Source organism: Diplotaxodon limnothrissa, linkage group LG18 (genome assembly GCF_057381915.1).
Source record: "Diplotaxodon limnothrissa isolate DT_005_m linkage group LG18, D_limnothrissa_male_GT1.1, whole genome shotgun sequence".
Classification (NCBI taxonomy): Eukaryota; Metazoa; Chordata; class Actinopteri; order Cichliformes; family Cichlidae; genus Diplotaxodon; species Diplotaxodon limnothrissa.
The window spans coordinates 35017264-35042072 of NC_140613.1; the positions used below are offsets into that span (position 1 = coordinate 35017264).

Here is a 24809-nt window from a genome sequence, read left to right on the forward strand (position 1 = left end):
GGATGGACGAAAGAGTGTAACTGTTGCTTTCACACATGATTTTAAAAAAGAAGAATAATGCAATCTTATAATAAATCCACAAACAGATTTGAAAATTATGACCAGTGCATTCATTTAATATCAAAACCCTTCTATTGCCATCATTGATCATAAAACAATTATCTGGGTTACCTCTTATGCAAATTATAATTTAATCAGAATCATTAATTATTTTAGTGCTACCCACTACACTAATGTGGTTAATGTGGGTAGCACATTAATTAGTGGAAAGTCCACAAAGTCCAGCAAAGGTCACTTAGTCAGTTCTAGCTGGAGATACACATCACCTTTGGGGTTATGTCTGGAAGAGCATTGGAATAAAACTGCCAATCAAACATGCAGAGTTACCTGCTGTGGTGACAAGAGTGCAGCCAAAAGTAGCTACAGGCTAAACTACACCAAAGCCACTGATTCATGTCTTCTGTCTTTTCTGCTTTTGCTGAATCACAACACTGTCAAAAGTCAAAGAAGTAAAACCTTTATTTTGAAAGCAACATTACAAAGGTGATTGATATAGCAAGAGAAGGAATGCACTATAGATGAACAGGTAATGTCAAAAACAATCTTGCCATTCCAAGTAATAGTTTAAAAAAGTAGCTAAGATTAAAAACAACACTGAAACAACCCGCCTTACTGCACTGACAGTATTGTTAGTTATTCTGATCTGGGTAGTTTGCAGGTCAGACCAACGCTCCAGTGCCATTCCACTGGGAAAAGCAAGGAAATTAAAACTACCAAAGTAAAGTGATCACTCTCCTTTCACCTCAGACAACACTGTCAAAAAGCTTCTGGCCTGTCAGTCAACATGTGCATCAATCCTTTACATTACTGCCATCTTGTGGCCGCAGTCAGATATTGTTGCTGAAAGCTGCACTTCTTTTAATCTCATAGAAAACTGCAGCTCTCTGCGTTTTGAGGACATGTCCGTCTCTTGTTTGGCTGGAGCTGGGCAACCTGAGATGCCTACTGCTTTCTCCTGGTGATCTGTGAAGAGGCTTTGCGTATAAACTAGCCTTTGACAATAAACTGATGAGAGAGTAGTGGGAGGCAACTCTTTTTATTAATTTAGCAATGAAAGCTGTAACCATGACGGGAGTGGACGGCAGCTCTGACGTCTAATAAAACAGACAGGCTCAGCAGCCCTTTCACATTAGTAATTAATACTAGTATTAGTATCAGCTTCATGTGGGTTGAGATGTGTTTTATTCCTTATTGTGTGCATATTATATGCAAGGAATAGTTTTCAACTAATAATAAATCATATGTGTTAATACAGTAGATATTTACTTAACTATAGTTGTAATACTTTTTCACGACCTGCATGGACCCTGACAATGTGTTCCTCGAGACGCTCCTAGTTATTACTGAATAAATGGGTGCGTTGTCCTACTTGAGGAAGGTTGTATAGAAGAGGATTAGGGCCACAGGTAAAAAAGTGGGCAGGTCGTTTTTTTCTTCTTTTACAGAATCCTGAGGAAAAAGTCAGAATTCTGACTTTTTCCTCAGGATTAATTTCTCTCAGAATTCTGAGATTAAAGTCAGAATTCTGACTTTTGCCCACTTTTTTTTCTTTCGGTGGCCCTAATCCTCTTCCGTTGCCATGGAGGATTACAACAGTGTTTAGTTGAGTGTTCATGTTAAGGCGATATCTACATGATGCTGAGACCTGAAGGTTTCCCAGGAAAAATGAGGAATGAGATTATCAGTGTTTTTCACTTTAACTGTTTAATGTTGTGGCTGATGTGTGTATTTACCGTTGTAGGTAGTTATGCACAAATGTACTGTACATGAAGATGTGACCAAAGTTATTTCCACTCAAAAAATGACATTTTTAAGCCATTGATATTGACAAAATCATCAGTAAAGGATGGTGAAATGATTTTCCTGATCTTGTCAGTGTGACATAGGCTAGTGCTGGATGCTTCAGAATTTTCAGAATATAGGTATGTGTAAAGTGCTTTGAGTAGTTGATAATACTAGATAAGTGCTATACAAAATCATTTTATTTAGCATGTATATTATTCCATGTTCTGCAAGTCCTAAAGGCATGCGGGCAGCGTCCCCTGACCAGCCTACCACTATAAACCTGCTACTACTGCCTACAAAGACCCGCTCTGCAGCGCAGTAGTTGGGATAGAAGTAATGACGTTTCCTATCATTGAACCATCCAATGCTGTCCGAGCTACATTTGTCCTCCCTTGGGTCTTTGTCATGCATGTAATGACAGAATACCCGTTAGGAAACGGGTGTAACAAGAAGTCACTAAAATTCTCCTCGGAAAATGTAGCTGTTGTTTTTGGTCGCTCAGACGTCGTTGGGTAAAAATTATTTGGAGCAGCATAAATGATCCGGTTTAGTTCAGTGAATACAACCAAACACTGTTTTTTTCGTCTCGTTTGAGGTAACATGGCTCTCCATATAGACACAGACAACAACACTACTACCATCCAATCAAGCCGCACTCTGTCTCCGCCGCGGAAATAAACGACCAATCAGCTGTCTGTCTGGGTCCTCTGTGGAAACGAACAGCCATTCATTGCGCTGTCTGGACTTCACGGAGAGAGCGTCTGACCAATTAGCTGGCTGTCTGGATGCACCGAAAGGGTGAGTGTCTATCGAGGCCCAATCAGCTTCTCAGTGCTGCCTGCCGGTGCCGGGGACTGGTGGTGAGGGGCTGCTGCAACGCGTCAGGACCGGACCGTGAACCCGGAGACGCTACACACTGAGGCGAAAGGAGATACAGGTGAGTCCGAGGATGTGTACGGGGCCTGGTTCTGGTCAGGGATGTTTTGAAACGGCAACTGTGGATTTGACGTCGCAGCCGGACGGTTATTGTGTCGTTTTCCTGTTAGCGGATACGCTGATACGCTGTCAGACAATGGAGCGCCTTTGCTTCGCTATTTATTGATGCATGCTGACATGTTGGCGACCAGCAATGCCGCCTGCAACTGTTACTTTACATTTAAAGGCCTCCAGTCGCAACACAAACACTATGGATCTTTTTTTATCGTGTGTGGCTTTTTTGTTTTGATAAGCGCCGAGCTGCTAACGGACGTGTTGTAATTACATTCTGATGGAAACGTTGGTCGGAGTGCCTCCAATCCGTTTCATTGTTTCATCCAGAGTCTCTAGGGGTTAACTCAGACTCGATAAAGAAACACGGTCTTTCAGGTACTAGTACAAGCTTCTTGAGAGAACAGTGGAATGAGACGAGGTCGTGAGACGGTTTTATTGAAGCAAGGCTATATAAAGTGGCGGATTAAAAGGCGCTAGGAGGAGGCCGGGGGTGCTGATGGCTCTCAGCAATTAGGAAGAAAAATTCGAAATGCATCAGCCATTTACGTAGAGACTCAACTGACTCCATATGCACCTAAATGGCTGCCTGGCGCCTGTCAGCATAACCAACATTTTACTGTAAGGGCAAGGCTTTACTCGGGCCAGACGGCTGATTGTTTCCTGATCGGCGGATTAACGGAGGTGGATGTCGAGATGACGTTAGACACCAAACTGGAATCAATATTTAATGTGTGCTGCTATTATTCTTTGGTGCACACAAGCTCATTTCAGACAAATTGGTGCCTCTTCAGCCTCTCTGCTGCTGCTGCTGCTTGCTCGGGATTTCAGGCAGTCACATGCTGATATTTACATTGACTTCTTTCAGTCGCGCTACATAGGATAATACAGTACAGTTATCTTTGAGGTGAAATGGAGACGGATATCTGTGCCTTCCTCTCCTATAAGAGGTTTGTCAACAGGAGCTAGCCATTTTAACTTCATCTTCATACAGGATTGACTGTACAACTCAGATCTTTGCCACAGGAAGACTGTGGGAATAAAAGCTCTCATTGTTTTGTCACTTTTCTCTTCTTTATGGCAAATTTGTGACAGTGTGGCATTAAAGCAACGCCCGAGCCTTTGAATGTTAGGGTAAACGTTTCCAGACCTAAAACATTCAGCCTTCCACACACTTGGTGATTGTGGGGTTGTATGAATGAAAGGTCCCTGCTGTTGAGTAGTAGTGTAATCTCAGCTGTGGAGTTTTTTTACTCGTCCTTTTTCTTGAATCTCCTGGCAGCCATAGCAGGATACACATCCTCGCTGCCACAGTGAAAGCTTTTTACATTTTTGTAGTAGTGTACCTCCTTGATTTTTAGAAAGGTGTGACAGTGTGGAAAAAGTAAACAAAAACAATGTCATGGTTTGTAAGTAATGTATTGTCTCGACTAAAAATGGAACAAAGAAAGCATTTGAAATGTCGAAACTAAGAAATGTTGCACATTTTAAATTTGATGCCAACCTTGCAGTAAAAGTCGAGGACGGTGGTTTAAAAAATAGTAGATGGAAAAGTGAGTGGTGCTTAAAAAAAACATGGTTATTGTGTCAGTAATGGTTAGTTATAAAGTGAGCATTTATCCAGCCTATAAAGGATTCTATATGAGACAGAAATCATTCAATTTCCATTTCATACCTCTTTAAGAAGTTATGATAAAAAAAAAACTTGAAACAATCCAATAAGATAGACTTGTTTTTTCCCAGGTAAGTAACTATTTTACAAATACCATCAGCGTTGGAGTCAGAAGGCTGCGCTGAAGACCAGCAGGTTTAAAGCTCCTTTGTTTCAGCTGAAAAGAAGGAAACATGAGCTCTATAAGAATACATTAACATTGCTTAAATAACAGTTTGTCCAGACACTTAACAATACTTTGGTACTGATGAGTCTGGAAGTGGTACTAGTTTAATAAAAGGCTGTGGTACATGTCTCAGTAACAGTCCGTAGAGAGACATGGCTGTTCAGAATAATATCCTGACTTTGGACGCTTTTGTGTATTAGATACAGGTATGTTTCTGAACTTTCATATACATGCGGTTTTCCATGCTTCCCAGTGGCGTCTGTGGTGTGATGAGGTTAATAAATTTTTTGATCTGTTCTTGAAAACCTAAGACTGTAATATTAAAGAATGTCCAAGTATATTCTTGGAAATTTCTTATTATGATCTGTGACCAGGGGTGGAAATTAGCACCCGCCACTGGCCAAATGCGGGTAAGTTTATGAAGTCGTGGTAAATTTGAACAATGCAGAAGCCACCATGGCGGATTTAAGTTTGAACAGAAAAAACTATGTTTAATTTGCAGTCCTGACCTGTCGTGGGCGGATGTGTTGCTGCCAGTCTGCTCTAAATGCCGTTATGCGATCTGAGCAGGTACTAAAATGTGTCGTCGACAGATTGGCTGGTCAGTAGCGTCACTTGACGAGTCACGAGCACGTCTTGTTCACGAAAGTTAAAACTGCCATCTTTGAAACCAGGCAATGAGGGAAATGGCTCCAAACAAACAACGCTGTGGTTCACGAGTGATGAGAAGCCACAGACGGAGCAGCAAGTATATCGTCGCCTCGACGTCGCAGGATGCCCAAACACATTGCAATGGTGACAACCACGCGGGTTTGGTAGTACTGGTTTACAATGGAACACCAGTCGATCCGAGTCTTGGTGATCCGTGGCGAGTCGATCCGAGGAGGTACTAATGGAAAAGGGGCTTTTGAAAGAGGAGGGGAAAATTCGAGCAGTTTAGCAATGTGGTGTTACATTTGTGGAGCTAAGCAGGTGGCAGAAACAAAAACACTCCTCAAGAGGTGTTACGATGGGACGTTAAACGGCAGTTTTTTAACGAAAAATGGAAAAGAAGTGACAACGGCGAGTTACGCGACTGGCTCACTTTTGATGAGAGCAGCCAGTCAATGTTTTGTTCCAACTGTCGGCAGCACACGCCTTCCAGCAGCAAGACTGATAGCTTTATTGTTAGCACAAAATACTCGGAATTAGAGGCCACGAAGGACCTCGGATTGTCTAAAGGCCATAAGGAGGTGAAATGCATCATTCAAATGTTACACACAAAATAGAAAAATAATGGCTGGTGAAAAGTTTGAGTGGCCGATACAAAAAGTGAAGAAAATCTATAATTTCCACCCGTCTGTGACAACAGTCTGATATTTAAAAGATTTTTTTTTTCATATTTTTCCATCTCTCTCTCTAATCAATTATGGATGTTGTATAAACACCTGTTCCCACACAGAGAAAGGATTTACCTTTTTATGGCCTGACTATGCACACGGCTGTCCATATAGTCAGTATACTCGATAGATGTGGAATATGCTCATGTGTTCTTCAGAGGGAATGGCTGATGGGGGGGAATCAGTCAGGCTCAAACTTAAAAACAAGAAGGTTTCCAAAGAACTTGTTGTGGCAAATCCACTTAGCCAAAAAAATGGATCGAAATCAGTTGTAGAAACGATAGTCTTTATATAAGGCTTCAAAAGGGGGAATGTACAACAAATAAACTGCTCGACATCAGAGCAACATATAATGGCTTCCCGAAAACTTTCTTCTTGCTAGCTAAAAAAAAAACCCAGAGTAACTTTCGTCTACCACAAAGGATTCTGGGAAACGCAGTTTTCTAATGAAAATACCTGTTAAATGCTCCCCTTTAGCAGAAAATTAAATCTATAATTATCAGCTCTCACTAAACATGTGACTAACACTTAAATCACTTACAAAATAACCAAAATGCTGTTATCAAACAATAAACTGCAATAAAGTTACAACAGAACTGTTGCAGTGGTGGCCCTCTGTGCAGTCTGGGAATCCCTATGCTCCCACACTAATCTATCATTGACACGCCCATAGAGAAAGACCTGCTCGCAGATCTGTGCCTCCAGCTCATCTGCAGCGACTGCCCCGGGCTACACTGCAAAAAGTGAGAGCGGGATGTGACCAGATGAAACAAAACCTGAGCGGTTGTAAAGACACATTGGGAACGTATGGCTGTGCACAAGGAAGACAACAGCATAAACGTTTGGTTCGGTGATGTTTTTCATTCGTCATGTACATCACTGTACAAAGTTTGTGGATGCAGTCACTCGGGAATCTGTCATCGTATGATTTTTAATTTGGTACGAGATGTGCGTCTACTAGAAATTTCAGATGAGTTTCAGTGTCACAAGTCAAGTGTTCTGAGAATCTTGTGTGTGACTCTTATGAAGGAAATCACATTGGATATTCAAAGTCAGACCAAAGCGCATGTACTAAAAATCTTAGATCAATGGTCACAATCAAGCTTAGAGGTCAAGTTTTTCTAAAAATCTAAAAAAACAAAAACATGGCAACATAAGATTTTTTTTTAAAAAATCATACCATACGTTACACTACTAAAAATCTCAGACAAGTTTGAATCCCGATGACTTTGGCGTCAAGGTCAGAGGTCAATTTTCTGAAAATCACCTGGGATTTTCAGATTTATGCTATAGGTGCATCTACTTGGTGCCAGAGGGGTACTTGTATATAACCAAGCATGAAAGGTGCAACCATTTCCACTGTGTATGTCAGCATGGAAGAAACCAGCACTACCTCGGGTATCGTGTGTTTTAGGGCTGCATCGGTTATTCTAACAATCGAGTATTCTGTTGAATATTCCACTGATTAATCGAGTAATTTTAATTAAATTAAAAATTAAAGATAAAAAAATTCAAATGAAAAATCTAATAAATAAAGCTATGTATGTGATCTAAACTAAGGCATAAAAAAATATCTTTGCTTTGTCTTCTTGGAGGCTTTCTGATGTTAATGGGGATAAAAAGAGTTCTGTTTTATTTCCTGAGGTAGATTCGGTGTGTGTTCATGTTTGGTTGGTTAATGCTTAACCCTAAACCAAGACATGATGGTGGAGATGGTAATTAACATTAATAATAATGTTAATATGAGTGATGGAAGAGATCCCTCGTCCTGCAGGCATTGTGTACTGTAACATGGTCCTGTTGAAAATCCCAGTCGTTACCAGTGAGTCATGGGCCTTCAGTCATGAGGGATGCTCTCTGCAACATCTGGACGCCTCTGAACCTCAGCCGTCCCGCCTCAGCAGCGATGGCGTGCTGCTTATGCAGTTCAACAACCCGACCACATTCAAAAAGGAAAGTTTGTTTGCTTTTGCCATCAGAACGTCATGACAGTGTGACTACCTGACAGAAAATGAGAATGAATCCACATTTTTGCACAGATTTGGCCTTTCAATGTGGCTACAATGTAGCTGCCATCACCAGTGTGAATGGGTGGATGACAGGTTGTGTAAAGCGCTTTGGGGTCCTTAGGGACTAGAAAAGCGCTACACAAATACAGGCCATTTATTTTACCATTTCAAAGGCATGTGCTCCTAATGTTTAGATCAGCTGTAAGATAAGATAACTCTTTATTGTCATTGCACAGTCATACCTAGTACAATAATACATTGGAAACTGTCCCGCATCAGCACTATGTACAACACAGCAGCTCAACGTAATAAAGAAAAAAGAAATAACTGAAACATCCTGTTTCAGTTTAAGTGCTGTCAGCCTTGAGCTGTCATTTAAACATCATATCAGGCTAAGTTTAAAACAACCTCTGGATGCTTGCTGCAGATGTTTTGTTGTGTAAAGCAAACGGTGGTGGACGAGCACCTACAGTTTGTTGGTCAGGTGGTTTGATGAAGGACTCCCACTAGCCTTTTCCTGGCTCCATGTTCCAACTACGACAGCATCGTATTCGCTTTGTTATCATAGTTTATGTTTTAAAATGCTGGCGGCGTAGGCGTAACTTTGTCAAGTTACACACACATGCTGCTCCTCAATACGTTTCTATTCCAGGTCTGTTTTTAGTTATAAATGCAGGTGAAGCACTCGCGTGACAACCGTGCGCCACAGAGCCGTGGATTAAAAGAAATGTCGAAGCAAAGTTTGTGTCGAGGATTTTTTATAATCAGATTACTCGATGAATCAGCCTTATTATGTTTCAGTGTAATACATGGTGCGAAGTGCTGCACCTTTAAGCAATATTTAAAACTCGATTTGATTAACAAGGATAATAACTAACAGTCTCTTATAACTCTTAAAATACGTATAAAATTATAATATGCATTAAGAATTTGTCCATTTTCTCTATAGTCACAAAAACACGTACCAGGGTGGACAGAGGAGCAATAGGACAGGATGTACCACGGCTGAAAGCTCGCCCCACCCTGTAAATATATGAAACCCATCAGGATGCAGATTTAATATTATTTCACGGCTACACCCGTATTAACTTTTGGGTTTTGTGCCAAGAGCGAACTTTTAAATAAAATAGACATTTTTATGAGAAGTTAACGTTTTCCTGGTTTCACATTGGTTTTACCATTTCACTGATTTAATTTAATGTATCCTTTTTTCTTTTTGTTTTACTTAATAAAAGTCTCATGTCAACATCAATTTCTGTACAAAGTGCTTGCTCATTTTAATAAAGTCAACAGCTTGAGAACTCTTGGTATATAAAGCATACCATGATTTTTCTTTTCTTTTCTTTTTTTAAATAAAACCATGGCAGTTTATTCTATTTCAAAATAATATCATTTAAATGTGATTTAAAAAAAAAAAAAAAAAAGCTTTTCTTTGCCACCTTCGTCATGGAAAGAGTCCCTGCATGGCATTTTTGGGACAAGTGTCCACAAAACCCTGACAGTAACAGGGATGATGTTTTCTCAGCCATTTCTACTCATGTGAAGCACAACCGGCTAACACATGCAGACGACAAAAATCTTTTTTAGTATTTTATTCAAGATTAAATATAAATAAATAAACGTAGCAGAGTGGACATGTTATGTTTTTCCACATTAATGAACCATGAAGAAAGAGGTTGATCAGTGTGTGATATTTACTGAACCTGGTCAATGATTTCACTCCTGAAAAAGTATAACTTACTGTAATTTATGTGACTAGAGGAGAAGTGAGAGGACTTGTTAGATTTCCTAAACAGTACTGGGGGTCGGGCAATTTGGGAGCACAACTTATGTAAAAATGTAAATGTTTAAAAAAAGCTGTAGCACATCTGTGGGAATCCCAACACATGTACCATTAACACAGCGTTTCTTGGTCGCTGCAGATTTCTTTATTCACCACCAAATTTGCACTTTCCAATGATTTGCACTATGTTGTCCAGTCAGCTCGAGCTCACTGCTACACCTTCACAGGCTACACCTTCACAGCTGGCAGCACTAGACTCCTGCTGCACACACCTTGATCCCAGCGTGCTACTGTGTGAAATCAGAGAGACATAATTATATGTTTGCTGGCATATGTGCCAGCCAGTTTCCCCTGGCACTGCCCACCCCGTTCCCTGTAATTGAGCCATAAACCACAAACCACACCCTGCGACCACATACCTCCATTCTGTGGCCTAGCCTACTCCTCCCCCCATGAACAAGACAGGAAATTGGCCAAAGCCATCTGCACCCCTGGCCTACAGATTCTTTTATTTAAATGGTCTTAAGGAGCGATACCAGTGATTGATCCAGGCATGGCCTCTTTTTTTTGTGATGGAAAGTGGGAAAGGATGAGCAGTCTGGTCGCACACTTTGATAGCTTTTGTCTCGAGTAACCCACTGGTGGGGTCGACCCCCTTTACCTGCAGGGACAAAACAGGCCTCATGCTTGAGGCATCAGTCTGCAGAACAAAAACAGTTCGGAGTGTGATGCAGGTGTTCCCCACAGAGAGCCTGTTTCAGTCAGACACTGCGAACACAGCTCTGAGCTAGTAAACCTGAGCTAGTAACCAACCACATGTAAAAGCCAGCTTACCTTTTGTTTGGTCTTGGAATGGTCTTAGTACCCTAGATACTGATAACGAGATAGCAGATACCTCCCTCCGTCCAAACACCCACTTCTCCGTGTTGGCCACGAGCTCTGCCGCCATCAGAGATTTCAGCCAGATGTCAGTGCAAATGCTGAAATCATGTAAAGGCATTGGAAAGTGATGGAGCTTTCAAGCTGACAGGAAGGGTGACTGTTACGGCCCTAGCAGGGCCTCTCTCTCTCCTGAGGGTGCCTGTGTGGGCGTGTCCCACTACCTCCTACCTGAGATGCCACCTTTCCCTCCGGCACAGCTGACTCCCATCAGCAATTAAGGGTATTTAAGCCCAGAGCAGGGTGAGCTCTGGGCCAGAGTGCCATTTGTGTGGGTACAGCTAGTGAGCTGAGTGTTTTTGCGGTGTTTCCAGCTGGTGAGCTGTGTTTTGTGGTTGTCAGCTAGTGAGCTGCGTTTTCCTTTTGACATTTTGCATTACTGACCAATGCCTGAGTTTTGTTTGTGTTACTTTTATGGTGATAGCGGCTTGTCCGTCTCTTTTAGTTGAATTACTTCAATAAAACTGTTTTATTTAACTGTTTCGCCTCCTTGACTCCTTTTTCTGACCCGGTCACTTTTGTTACTTCCCCCTCCCCGCCTAGACCCCCCAGGGGAACGTAACAGTGACGAATTGGTAAAACCATACAGAGTGGAAAGCACCATCTTTTCCTTCTGGAGACAACCATACTACCGGCAGATTCCCTTAAGTCCAGTGAAAAAGTGAGCTGTCAATGTGAGCAGCCAGTTACCTCTGAACCATTTGCCTTTTGTGTTCAGGTAACCTACAGAGCCGTGAACGCACCATCAGACATGGGCGAGTTTCAAAGTGGTGCAGTGTAAGTGTGGTGGGACTGGGCGGAGGGGAACACATCCTCAAAGTGATTTTGGAATGCAGCAAAATCAGATTTCTGGGCTTGTGTCAGATGTTTGGATTGTATACCAAAAGCTACTGACAGTCCAGTTCAAAACTTAATAGGAACATTTTTTCATACTGCCTTATCATCTCATCTAATCGACTGCGAGAAAGGAGAAAAACATATTTATCAATGTGTCAGAGCACTCCTTACATTGTGGTACATCTTATCACTCTACCATATCACAGCAGAGTGAGGTGGCAATGAATTTGGAATTTCAAGCCATAGCTAATGTCTTCTTCAGTCTTCTCACCAGAGAAATGGGTCCTGCCTCGCTGTGCTTTCAGCAGGTTGAGGTGGTGTATCTGTGTGGCTCCACCCCTGATCATTTCATAATCAGCATAGCTTACTCAGTAGCCCTCGCCACTAGGTGAGTAACTTTGAGCTGGATGAGTAACATCAGTGCTTTCTCTCTGTGTGTCTAGCACCTTATGGTCGTGGGCCTGTTCATCCCAGTCTGAGGTCCAGAGTGCTTTGAAGCAGGTTATCATCAAGGATGTCTCTACATTGCTGCATTCGTCTTTCTTTCAACTCTGAAATATGCCTGCAGCAGGATGCTGCCACAACCATGCTTCGCTGTAGGGATGGTACTGGCCAGGAGCCTGGTGTCAGCGCTACATTCAGACCAAAGAGTTAAACCTTTGTTTTAGCCGACTAGACAGTTTTGTTTCTCATGGTCTGAGAGCCTTTTAGGTGCCTTTTGGCAAACTCCCGGCAGGTGTTTACTGAGGAGTAGCTTCCGCCTGGCCTCTCTACCACACAGGCCTGATTGGTGAAGTGGTGCAGAAATGGTTGTCTTTCCTCTACAGAGCAATGCTGGAGCTCTGTCAGAGTGAACCTTGGGTTCTCCGTCACCTTCCTAATGCCGCCGTATTTGTTGTGCTTTGGTTGGTTGTGCACATCTTAAGTTTTAAAACCAGGTGCGTTGTCCCACAGCTAGGTTGAGGACACAAATGTATGATTGTGTTGGTTTTTACCACCATTTTGATGATATTCTAGTGCAGGCGATCAGAGATATACAGACACATGAAAACGTGAGACTTTGTGGAAGAAAAAACAAAAACCACTCAGCCAAGTCTTTGCTTCCAGTTTTGAGTTGTCTCTGTATCAGCGTGTATGCGGCTTTATTGTCCTTCAGGAGAATAATGTGATGATATGGTGGCGGCTATGGGGCCTTACATAAACAGGTATGTGTGTGCCTTTCCAAATCATGTCCAATCAACTGAATCTGTCACAGGATGACTTCAATCAAGTTGTTGAAACATGTGACAGAAAGTCAGTAGGATGCACCTGTACTTCAATTTTGAGTGTCATGGCAAAGCCGTATGTTATATTTTAGTTTATTATTTTGTAATATGTGGATTTCAAACACTATTTTCACTTTGCCACTGTGAGGCATTGTGTGTAGAATTTAAAGTGAAAAATGAATTTGATCCATTTTGGAATAAGGCTGTAGCATGACAAGTGGAACAGTGTCCTGCTGTTAGGACGCACTGTGCTTTGAAGCAGTGTAGTGCATTTATTTTAGCCTGTGCAACAGAAAGATATGAGACCAACTATACGAGCGATTAACTGGTTTGGTGAAATTAACAAATCTGTTTGAGGCATAAAGAATCGTATATTCAGAAGAGAGTGAAGCAAATTGAAGAGAATTCTAAAGATGCTTGAAATCTATTGTGAAATCGACAATTTCACTACTATTAGAATATACTCTCATATCAACAATCAGAATTTTTCAAAAAATAATTATGGGAAAGTGAAGGTTACTACAAAATGCCAAATCATTCTAGAAATCTTTCTAATTATAAAATATTGATTCTTCCTGTTTCACTTATTTATGTTCTGGAATCGATTGTCATATTAATATATTAGTAATTTCTGTAGGTTATCATTAACAAGAACACTGTGTTACTGGGAGCGTGTAAATGATTGGTAGGATCTACTTGTTCTTCCGCCTGTCACAGTGATATGTGAAATACGGCTGCAGAAATGCATCACGGCTCGTGTCCTCGCTCGTTTTGTTGACAATAACAGCTGATCATAGACGGAGCCAGGACGCGGTTTGCGATGCATGTGGCAAGAACACAAACCTTGTCAAACACAAACAAAAGTAAATCATAACACTCAATATGATGATGAGGAGGAGAGGAACAGTTGCTGCTACGGCGACACAGTCCTTTGGTGCTGCAGGCACTGTCCAGGAACTGAGAGAAGATGTGGAGCTGTTTGCGACGTGTAGCACTGCTGCTTCGGAAAGCGACTAGGTTTACATTTTTGTGTCAATGTTTAAACAACTGGAATTCCCTGCATGCTTAAAACTGAAAATGAGTTTAACTTGGAGTAATATGTGTGTCGGTTCAGTTGGTAAGGCTGTTGAGTAGATCAGTTAAAGTGGATTATTTGAATGATTAGGCTTTAATGAGACAGCGTCCTTGCAGTACACTGTGTAATATCTACGCATACATCACGAAGCTCGTTGAGAGAAGGTCAAGGTTTCACTGTCAGCAAAGCAAAGGGAGGATGTTTTGAAGAAATAAAAATATCAAACATGTTTTGAGTTTTTCACACAATTTTTTGTTTACCACGTAACTCCGTATGTGTTCGTTCATAGATTTGATGCCTTTAGTGAAAATGTACGATATAAATAGTCATGGAAATAAAGAAAAATGAGAAGATGGGTCCAAACTTTTAACAGGTAGTGCACGCTGCTTTAGATTTTCCAAGCGCATTAACTTTTTATACAAAGTATCAGATCAATGTCGTCAATAGTAGCCTGAATTTTTCTTTGTGTCAGGTCGGAATGGAAATCAGTGGTGTCGCACATCACTACTTTGTAACAACTTTAATTAGAACCTGTTACAAGATGTCTTTTTTTTTTTTTATATGTAGGAAGTTTTTTACAAAAAAAAAGTGAGTTAGCGCAGATCGCAGGGCTGCACGTGTCAATGCGTTAACGAGCTAACCGCGCTAACATGTTGACGCCGGGCAGCCCCGCGCACGGGGTGATCCGCAGTAACTCGCTAAGATTGGCTGAGATGTGCCACGTTAATGCGGTTATGGCGTTAACGTCATTTTAACGAGATTAACGCCGACAGCACAATTTCTTTCTTTTTTTCTTTTTATTATCTGTCATTTATCTTATTTCATGAAAAATAAAGGAACATACCGAACAGTGGATAATGGGATACAAGTGCAGATGTGAGTTGGTGTTTCTGTGCGACATAATGAAATCCCAAAAAGTTGATTCTGTTCGTCTGGACGTGGCGTTTTCAGAGAAATGTTTCGTCATCATCCAAGTGACTTCTTCAGAAACTTAGATTGTGATGCTTTATTAATACTTACCATAGCATGTAGTACAGAAGCCTCTTCTTTTGCCTTCTATATAACATTTGTTTTGTGGATAAAATAGCAAAATATTTTATAGGAAATATCGAAATTATCGAAATATAAAAATTTGAGAAAATGAAAATTCTGTCAAAGTAAAGCACGAGGTTACTAGGGCAGATTCAAATGAATGAAGTTTGAACTTTGGCCAAAAAAGTATTTTTGTGTGTTTTAGGAGCAGTCGTGTTTCCAAATAATTAATTTGGAAATTATTTTGCAGAGTTTAGCTAACCTGCACAGTCCTGTGGGGTGGTTAGAGTACTAGGTTTTCAAACCTGATGTCTGATACCTGATATGCTTAGAAAATGCTCAAAACTTTCAGTACCATGGGATGCAAAAAAACCCAGTACATAAGAATCTCTCAGGTGGTGCCAAAAAACGACGACACACTGTTCGGTTGTCTGAGGTGGGCTGTCTTGTGACTTGGTGTCATTGTTGATGAGGTACAGTTGCTTAAATACTGTTTCTGTCTAGTTGCAGGTGAACCTTTTGCAGCCTCATTGTAGGACTTTTTAAAAGAGTTTAAAGTTTTCAGAGCATGTGCAGAGCCTTCTTGTGCGAGTGCAGACATCACCAGGTTGGCTGGCTGGCTGCTACTAATAGACTTAACTTACTAACATCCATCAGCATGTCCGCAAGGCAACAAACCCTTTGTGTTACGCTCTCCTTCACTTTCATTTGGACTTTGCTTTTCCTCACTTTTAGTATGAACTAATCCACTCAGTGAGATAATGTGGGTAAACATAAAAATTTCCACAGCAGCTGCAAACAGAATTTCTAAACCAAAATAAGGTGATAAGGTTACCTGCTATCTCTTGATATCTCTTACTCAGAGACTCCTGTTGTTTTTGCTGGTCCCAGGCGCACGCTTCCTCTGCCGAAATAGTTTGATGAAAGTGCTCAACATAATTTGAAGGTAGACTATTCTAAACTCAGATACTGAATGCCACAAATTCATTTTTCAACATTAAACGGGGCAGACGTGTCTGTGTGCCAGTGCAGCCATGGACCTGATCTTCCCGTAACCGTTGTGTTGGCTTTAAACACTTTTTCAGCAAAGCCTGAATTTTCTAGTCTTGGAGGACATCCCAAAGCTCTTCTTTGGAAGTTTGCTCTTTTGTTCCTCCTAGCTGCCTTTTGAAGGTCACTCCATGACTGATAGGGAGACAATGTAACACTATGTCTTCTTTTACTGCATTGACAATATATTTGGTGTCATAGTTTTGCTGAAAAATGACACGGCTACCAGTCAGGTTCTTTCCACATGGTTTGCACGGTTGATCAAAATCTGATATTACTTTTCTGCATTAATATATCATTAATTTTGACAAGATCCCACCACAACTGGCTGAAATGACTCAAACCATGACCGCCTCCACTGATTTTTACAAATGGCTTTAGACGCCTTTTCTGTTGACCTCTTCTGTAATATTTGAACCAAAAATTAAAAATGTGGATTTGTCGCTTTAGAAAACCTGCTACCACTGATTTCTGGCTGAGTTTCTGTGTAATCTGGCATACCTCTGTCCTATTTGCTTTGCTTAAGAATGACTTCTTGAAAGCCACCCTTCACTGAAATGAAACTATTTTGGATTAAGTTTGGCGAACAGATGGATAAACTGAAGGGTCAGATACGTGTCTTTGGACCTGTGTCAAGTCTTTTCTTCCCTGTTTCTTGAGGACGTGACTTTCAGATACTGTTCATCTGTAGATAGGCCTGCCACTTCTTCTGACCTCCATGACAGATGGCCGCCCCTCCCTGGAGGTTCTGCTGGAGGTTTCTTCCTGTTTAGAGGGAGTTTTTCCTTCCCGCTGTCACCAAAGTGCTTGCTAATAGTGGGTCACTGAAATTATCCACTAATATGACATGTTATTTTATGCCTCTTAAAATTCCGCTGTCTTTGGGTTGGCTCAAATGTTTTGCCAGGCACCACATATACTGTATTGCCAAAAGTATTCACTCATCTACCTTCACATGCACATCAACTTGAGTGACGTCCTATTCTTAATCCATAGGGTCTGATATTGTGTCGGCCCACCCTTTGCAGCTATAACAGCTTCGACTCTTCTGTGAACGTTTTCCACGAGGTTTAGGAGTGTGCTAGTCATTCTTCCAGAACTGAGGTCAAACGGTGATGTTGGATTAGAAGGCCTGCTCTAATTCATCGCAAAGCTGTGCTGTTGGGTTGAGCTCAGGTCATTGTGCAAAAAAGTTCTTCCACACCAGACTTGCTCATCATGTCTTTATGGACCTTGCTTTGTACACTGGTGCACAGCCATGCTGGAACAGGAAGTTGCATAAAATTGTCCAAACATTAAGAGTTTCTTTAAGTGGCGCTAAGGGGAGCAAAACTCCTGAAAAACAACCCCACAACATGATCCCTACTCCAGCAAACTTTACACCTGGCTCAATGGAGGCAGACGAGTACCGTCCTCCTGACAACCAGAACCAGAGTCCAGTGCTGGCGTGCTTTACACCACTGCATCTGATGCTTGCATTGCACTTGGAGTTGTAAGACTTGGATGTAGCTGCCCAGTCATGAAGCTCTCACTGTTCTTAAGCTAATTTGAAGACCACATGAAGCCTGCAGAAAGTTGGCGACCTCTGCACACTATGCACCTCAACATCTGCTGATCCCACTCTGTGATTTCTTTTTTGTAGCCTACCACTGTGTGTGCAAGTTGCTGTCGTTCCCAATCACTTCCACTTTGTGATACAGCTAACAGTTGACAGTGGGGTATTTAGTAGCAACTAGACGTGTTGCACAAGTGTGTGCTGCACCCTGAGCTGCAGAGAGTGACCCGCTCTTTCAGAAATGTGTTTGGAGAAGCAGACTTTGTGCCCACGTGCTGGATTTTATACACCTGTGTCCACGGATGGGATTGGAACACCTGAATTCAATGATTTTCATGGGTGAGCTGAATACACTCGGCAATATAGTGCACATAGTTAAAGTCCATGACTTCATGTAAATATGCTGACAATGAGCAGATTTTGAGCAAACAGGAATTTTCGTCTTTCTTTTTCTTTGTGAAAACAACTAAAGGCAACTATAGGCTGATAAGATATCGTTACATTTGAGATGCAGAAACCTTTTAGAGGGGAAAGCAGTGAAAGGATGCAGATTGCGTCATGGAAAGCAAGACTGCAGTAATTGCAATTCAAAAATCCTTGTTGCATTCAAATGTGTTTTAGCGTGTCAAACATAAGTTTCCTGGGCTGAGAAGTAATTTCATATAACATCTTTGTGACGTGGATGAATTTGAAAACGTTGACATCAGTGGTTACTAACTGTCACCTTTACAGTCTTCTTGGATATAATCGGTCTTCAGAATTAAAGATGCACCAAATGCAAATGCAAGTCTGACCTGCTGATTCTGATTCTAGTGTTTCTACTGAGACTATAATGGAAATCTGTAGATGTGCAGAAAGTTTCTAAAGCGTATATGAGTTTGGAGATGTGCACGCACATGTTGCTGGTGGTGTTTATGCTTTTCATTTAAATCTGGAATGATACATCTGCTGCAGATGTAATCAGTCACCAGCATCTAGCAATGGTTATGTCTGAAGCACACAAGTGTTACATGAAAGTGAAATGTGTGGAGGTTAGCATGTTGTGCAGATCTGCTGACTGTTCAGTGTGGGTGTGTTTGTGTTGATGCTCTGCTGGCTGCCACATTCAGCCTCATTTTAAGATGTCTGTACTTTGACTAAACGTCTCCTGTTCCTACAGTTTTCTTTCTGTTTCTTTGTTTTTTGTCCTCTGTGGAAGAGTGTATGCCCCACCCTTTGGTCTAAAGCAGTCAGTCTTTTCTTATCAAAGGGCCTCTCAAAGAGGAGCTTTTCTTCATTCAGCTCTCAAAATGCAGTGGCTGCCCTAACACTCCAACAACGCCCACACCCACCCGCCTGCTCCTCCTGCTCGCCTCCCACCGCGTTGTTTTTCTTTTTCTTTTTGGATGCATGCTCGCGTGTCATTCTGTCTGTAAATACAATAAGTCAAAAACTTGTGCTTGAATTCAGATAAAATGTCGTATGGGTGCAGAGCGGGTCATGGTAACCATGCAAGAGCATTTGCTATATCGAGGTCATCGAGGTCTTCAAAGCCAACGTAAAGAGTTATTGGTTGAAATGTACAAAAAGCCGTATATTTAGGAACCCTGATCCTTACAAGTGTGGTGTGTACTATCAACATACAGAGTACCTTATAAAGGTTTTAAATAAGCTATATTTAACTACCTTCACTGTCAGTAGATTAAGGTCAAAGGGATAATGTTATATAGAGCTATTTAAAACTGTTTGTTTGTTTGTTTTTAAATTGCCATTACTTGTCCTGACAACACATCAGTCTATACAGAATAGTATGTAGGGATTTTAAATAAGAAGTTCGCACTTCTGACCTCTCCTCCAAGGTCAAATAAGGTCAAACTTTCAGAAAAATGTTTTTATCTTTAAAACTATGATTAAAATTAGACTGCCTTTGTTTGTTTTGGCAACATTTAAGAAATAATAATGGTTGAAGGGGAATTCAAATGATTGTCTGGATCCAAATATCATGTCACCTTTGACCTCTGAGCTCACTATTACATATATATAATCATCATATCTGTCTTTCTTTGACTGCAAAAGTTGTGATATCCCATGCAAGATGGCGGCACGTAGGCACCCAGCAGCTAGGAGCTCACAGTTTCACAGAGCATGTTTCTGTGTGAATGATTGAGGGTAAACTTAGCTAAACTTTAGTGTCTCTGTGTGATTAGACTGGTGCATGAACGGTAGGATCACACTCGCACACTGGAAGCACTGACTGTGCTGTGCAGAGAGCTGACAGTAGTGATCATCGCTGCAGTGTACGTACCACCTGATGCTAATGTTAGCATGGCGGTCTCCCAGCTGTACACCGCAATAAACAAACAGTGCAGGTCTGTCCTGAGGGAATTTGTATTGTCGCTGGGGACGTCATCCAGGCTGGTGTTAAGTCTGTACAGGAGTATGTTGCCTCATCAGCGGAGGAGACGAGACTGTACAGCAAGGAGGTTAAAAAACTGGCAGCATGGTGGTGTGAACACAACCTGAACACAAGTCCAACAAAGACATCCTTAGGAAGAAACTGTTGGTGGCTTTTTACCACAGCACCATCGAGGGTGTCCTCAGCTACTGCATCATGGCTTGGTGGCAGACGGGAAAATGCTGCAGATCATCGGCTGTGCCCGACCATCTCTGAAGGACTAAACTGGCAAACAGTGTCTCAGAAAACTGCTGCCCACTTGTCTCACCTTGGACAGCACCTGTTCAGCCTCATGCCCCCTGACAGGAAGTACAGGTGTTTAATAAGTAGGACAGCCAGGCAGAGAAATGGCTGACCGCTAAGCCCAGTGAATCGACCTACTGAGCTCCCCAGCTGCAGTCACAACGCTGCCAAATGTAATGTTACATGATGGTACAGAACACTACAATAACATGGTACAATGTTCAGTATGACTCACACTCTGTGGCTGCTGCTACCTACCAACAAGTGCATCATCCTTTTTAGTAGAGCAGTGTTTTTTGTCTATTTATACTTTTCTATTAGCTATTTTTGTTGTATTTGCTCATTTTTCTGTGAAATGAATCACGAGTGAACACATGTAAGGATGAATGTCCAGCTGGTCTGCTCACTGTACGAGGCCCAAGTACAGCGACATCTAAGCTGGTCTTTGTTTTTAAGATCAAGTTGTTCATGTCCAGGTATTTACAGAACAGCACTTATTATCCAGACCTGCTCCTTACTGTTCACAGACAAAATGCAAAGCTGTTCCCTTAAAAGTAAAAACGGCCCAGAGAGAGAACTTTGGGTTGTTTGTTGTTTGGGGTTTTTTGCCACCTTGCTGTGATATCGTTGCCACTAACTGCTACATAATAAAAGATCATTTTGAACCCTGAGCTTACAGCCCAGCTCAGCTGTGGTCGAACTCATTTCTCTTTCAGAGATTTTGACTTTTCAAAATAAATTTGGATTAATGGGCCTTTTTTCTTTCTTTCTTTTTTTTTTTTTAGATGCTAGTGTGTAAAATTGTATGCATATTTTCAAAAAGCACAGATAATGAGGGGTATTGTGTTGTAGGCTACTTCCATTGTAAACATGAATCATGAGGGTTAAGTACACAGTAAAGTCGAGCTGATGCCATCAAGTATGGTGCTGTCTCACTGAGCTGTGCTCATGTGCTCAGAGGTCTAGGCTGCTGAGTTTACTAAGTCAGAACTAACAAGTAATTACAGACTCGGCCTCAGAGGTTAGCGATACATGAACCCATCAAAGAATGACAGAAACAGTGCAGTGATGACCTGCTTTTCAAGATGTATTAAATCAATCATTTCAGTTTTAATTAAGTAATGGGCACGGTGGTTAGCACTGTTGCCGCACAGCAAGTGTGGAGTTTGCATGTTCTCCCCGTGTCTGCGTGGGTTCCCTCGGGTACTCCGGCTTCCTCCCACCGTCCAAAGACATGCAGCTTGTGGGGATAGGTTAACTGGATAATCCAAATTGCCACTAGGAGTGAATGTGCGAGTGAATGTGTGTGCGAATGGTTGTCTGTCTGTGTGTTGGCCCTGCGACAGACTGGCGACCTGTCCAGGGTGGACCCTGCCTCTCGCCCTATGACAGCTGGGATAGGCTCCAGCGCCCCCCGCGACCCTGAAAAGGAGAAGCGGAAGCAAATGGATGGATGGATTAATTAATGGCACATTAGTTAAAGTAAAAATCAATATAATCCAATATAAAAATGAGAAAAAGTACACAATAGCACAGCAGATTAGATGACAACATTTGGGTTAGCAAGACAGCAACCCTCTGGTTATTAAATCTTGTATAATTAATCTTTAATAATATGTTTGTCTGTCATTTTAAATATTTTCACAATATGTTTAGAATATGATATCTAACAAATTTGTCATTAAATTCAGTGTTGCTCTGGTAAATCTCCCAGTACATGGATCTTCCTTCATAGGGTTCTATAATATTGATTGTGCGGCTGGGATGATGTGTTGACATGATAAATGGACTTGTATGTAGTGGTCACTTTGTTCACAATACCACCAACAAACTGCTGTAACTAGGGCTGTTTGATATAACGATTTTACGAGTTGATGTTAGTAACAACGACGGTAAACCCAGCGTGTGGCTCCGCCGTCTGCTTGTTTGTTTTCCACATAAACCTTTCACAATAAAGCTGAAGTTCCTGTTGAAATTTTTCAAAATAAGCTAAAATGATGACAAACAGAAGGACCCGTCCAAACAAATCGAGGACCATGTTCCTAAACGCGGGGCTGCCTCTGTAGCATGGACATGGTTTGGTTATGAAAAGTCTGACACGGACCAGATAAAACTGTACTATGCAAATTATGGTGCAAACGGTCCGCGCCTCAGACTCAAACACAACAAACCTCTACGACCACCGACGCAAGAATCACGCCAAAGAGTGTGAAGAGAGTTTACGCATGAGAAGAAAAGAAGCTCCAAATAAACCTTAGACTCAGACGTTAGAACAGGCTTTTCCCCGCAGCACGCCGCGTAATAAATACTCACAAAGAAAATGGCGGCCATTACAACCTCTGTCTAAAAATATATAGTTTCACGTATCGGTCAAAACACTCTCCTCCAGGTACACAGCGCCCAGCTGAAAACACTTCATACAAGTCGAGCTGCCCGAGATTCACAGAATTTACAGAAAAGTAACATTTTTGTGATTGTATATGGTTGTCAGGACGATAAATGTCTTATATCAGGATATGAGATTTTGGTCATATCACACAGCCCCAGCTTTAACGTTTCATTATAGAGTGAAATGAAACGGGAACAAATTCTGTTTTTGCGACAGGCTGTGAGTAACAGTGTCTGAAGATGTCATTTAAGACTGAATCTTTGCAAAGTTTATCCCTGAATGATTCATAGGTTAGTGTTCAGTGGTTGGACAAACAAAACATTTCTCCGAAAACTGGTGAAAAAGCACCGGGGGTGTACGGGGGCACTTACACAGTAGATGCTTCTTCATTGTTAGCGAGCTGCACTGAAACAGGGGAATCCACCCGTAAGCTGTAGCATGTGGAGGAGATGGTGTTTGAGTCAAGTGCCAGAAGCTGAAGTCTGCCCTGTCCCCTCTGTCAGGTTTGTCCGGAGCTGGCAGAGGGTTTGTCCTCAAGTGACATGATATTCTGTACTAAGAGCGTATGAGTGGTGCTACATGCTCTAAGAACCTTTTTTAAATGTAGCCTCATGGCCAGTGTTAAATCTGTTAAGGTTTTTTGTACAGGGCTCCATGGTCTAAATGTCCTATTTAACCTCCTAGGACCTGGGTCCACAAATGTGGGCATCACATTTTGGGTTATTTAGACCAAAATACTAAATTTTGCTCTACAAGGGCCTGATATGCACTTACGAGGACGTTATGCTGCCACTGTTCTACTGAAATTTTAGACGAACATCCTCATATGTGGCTCTCAGAAACAAAGACCCGGTAAAAAAAATAAATCTGGTAATTCTTTGTTTTTACATTCATCGGGTCCCAATATGCACAAATATGAAAAATGAATGAATGAAGGGTTCGGGTCTTAGGACCTTTTATTTCAGTTATGAAAGGATCACTGCAGGTAATTACTGAGTTAATTACAGTGTAGTCATTTACTGTTTTGTGAGTAACGTGTATATTTGTGCAAATAACACAAAAAAAGGTCATAGATGCAGTTGTAATTTTTGAACGTGTGTCCCTGTTAGGAAAATGTATGAAATGTATTACCTATATTTAAGATGCTTTAACTTGTAAGTATTTGACATTTCATACTTGTTGACGTGATCGGGGCGTGGGCAGGATCTGCAGGTGATCTTGTGTGGGTACCTGGTTACTGGATGAGTGATTGCAGTAGTTTGACTTCCCCTGGACGGCGTCACGCGCTGGTATCAGATGGATCCTCAGTACTCATTCATTCTGCTCTGCTCTTTGTTTCCTACTGCACACTCCCCCCTGCTTAGTGTCTTGGTCGCTGTTGCCCCCCCCCCCACCAAAAAAAAAAAGAAACACCCCCGTAATACCACCCGCACACAAACAGGACATGGGGGTTGGGGTTTGCATGTTGTTGCATACCCCCACCCCTCAGGCAACAGTAGAACAGGAATTGATTAGTGGTATGTCTTAAAAATAGATGACTGGTTGTCATAGCAACCCCCACAATGAGCTGTTGTCTCATTTAATAAAGAGCAGTCTGTGCATAAGGTGTGTGAGTCGCCTTATGTGCTGTGCATCCACAGACAGCAGGTGAAGGTGTGTGTGATTGTTGTTGTATTTTACTTGTGATCGATTATTCAGGAACAAAGCATCAGCATTCTCCTCGCAAGTCCTGTTGGGTCTGAATCTTTATCCCACAACCATCAAGTCCTAAGCTGCTCCCCACTACCAATTGCAACTCTGTTGCTATGGGCGGTGTTCTGATTGGCCTCATTAGTATCAAAAACTAGCCACATGCAAATTTTGGTCATATTCCCAGCAACCCTGTCATCAGCATCTTCTACAGCCAACCAACCACTGTGTGTGCGTGTGCGTGTGTGTTAGTGTGTGTGCGTGTGTGTGTGTGTGTGTGTGTGTGCGTGTGTGTGTGCGCATTGCTGCTTTAGTGTGTCTGCTGGACCAATGAGCTAGGCTCCTTCTTCCTGAAATCACAAGGAAGGTTTTATTGTTTTCTGCACATCTCTGTCTTTTCTAGCACACGAGCTAAAGAAGCCAGATGGTAGCTGACTCTGGTACTTTCCTGAAGGATGGT

General features: G+C 41.7%; 1 protein-coding gene across 2 annotated transcripts in view; it reads left to right on the forward strand.

Annotated features, from left to right (window-relative positions):
• Positions 1 to 2691: 2691 nt before the first annotated feature.
• The window catches only part of gatad2b (GATA zinc finger domain containing 2B), a 42778-nt gene continuing 20660 nt past the window's right edge, over positions 2692 to 24809 (forward strand). For both annotated transcript variants that reach the window (XM_085377742.1, XM_085377743.1), the window contains exon 1: positions 2692 to 2782. The gene's annotated coding sequence lies outside the window, so the exon portion shown is untranslated. The remainder of the gene's footprint in view (positions 2783 to 24809) is intronic.